Consider the following 1,494-nt stretch of genomic DNA (forward strand, 5'->3'; position numbering starts at 1 on the left):
CATCCAAAAAAAGCGATTCTGTCAAAAGTTTTTTATTTTTCAAGTTTTATTCACTTATTTTTCTTAACCTACCATTTTTAGCTTTCATAGTTAGACTTTGAATTTTTGTCTGAAATTTTTTTTGCTATCTTCTCATCATTTTATAGGGTTGCTCACAAAATTTCAAGTCATTTGGATATCATTTGAGGGTAGTTGTAGTTCAAACCTACACCTTTATTTACATGACAAAGCAACTAGTTGTGTGCATGCTGAATGTAGTGTATGACTAGAGGAAATCCATCTGACTTACAACCCTTTGATCCTGAGATAGATAGGACATTTCATAGATTAGTTAGGCATCATTTTATACCTTTTGATCATTCTGAGCATTCCATAACTGGTGAATCTGTGCATTCTGTTATTGGTGATTTTGAACATCCTGATCTTGAGCATTATAATTTTGAGCATTCTGATTCTGAGCATTCTGATTTTGCACATTCTGAGAACATGGCACAACCTCCACCTCGTGAGAGGACTCTAAGGGAAATGGCTGCACCTGATTTCACCTACGAAAGCTTGTGCATCCAATACCCTGATCAGGATGTCCCATATGTTCTTAAAACTGGACTGATTCATTTGCTTCCAAAGTTTCATGGCCTTGCAGGTGAAGACCCGCACAAACATTTGAAAGAATTTCACATTGTCTGCTCCACCATGAAACCCCCAGATGTCCAAGAGGATCACATATTTCTGAAGGCTTTTCCTCATTCATTAGAGGGAGTGGCAAAGGACTGGCTATATTACCTTGCTCCAAGGTCCATCACGAGCTGGGATGACCTTAAGAGAGTATTCTTAGAAAAAATTTTCCCTGCTTCCAGGACCACAGCCATCAGAAAGGATATCTCAGGTATTAGACAACTCAGTGGAGAGAGCCTGTATGAGTACTGGGAGAGATTTAAGAAACTATGAGCCAGTTGCCCCCACCATCAGATTTCAGAACAGCTTCTTCTCCAATATTTTTATGAAGGACTCAGTAATATGGAGAGAAGTATGATAGATGCTGCCAGTGGTGGAGCCCTTGGAGACATGACTCCTGCTGAAGCCAGAAATTTAATTGAAAAGATGGCCTCCAACTCCCAGCAGTTTAGCGCCAGAAATGATGCCATAGTCATTAGAGGAGTGCATGAGGTAGCTACAAACCCATCTGCATCATCTGAAACTAAGAAGCTTGAAGGCAAACTGGATGCATTGGTTAACTTGGTAACCCAGCTGGCCTTGAATCAGAAATCTGTACCTGTTGCAAGGGTTTGTGGTTTGTGCTCCTCTGCTGACCACCATACAGACCTTTGCCCTTCCATGCAGCAACCTGGAGCAATTGAGCAGCCTGAAGCTTATGCTACAAATATTTACAATAGACCTACTCAACCTCAGCAGCAAAATCAACCACAGCAGAGCAATTATGACCTTTCCAGCAACAGATACAACCCTGGATGGAGGAATCACCCTAACCTCAGA

At 41.1% G+C, this 1,494-nt stretch overlaps 1 non-coding gene across 1 annotated transcript; it reads right to left on the reverse strand.

The window, feature by feature from the left end:
* Positions 1 to 864: 864 nt before the first annotated feature.
* Positions 865 to 971, reverse strand: LOC114401015. Its single transcript, XR_003664131.1, has one exon. It is a non-coding gene; the product is annotated as a small nucleolar RNA R71 (small nucleolar RNA).
* Positions 972 to 1,494: the final 523 nt, after the last annotated feature.

This window comes from Glycine soja, chromosome 19 (genome assembly GCF_004193775.1).
Source record: "Glycine soja cultivar W05 chromosome 19, ASM419377v2, whole genome shotgun sequence".
NCBI lineage: Eukaryota > Viridiplantae > Streptophyta > Magnoliopsida > Fabales > Fabaceae > Glycine > Glycine soja.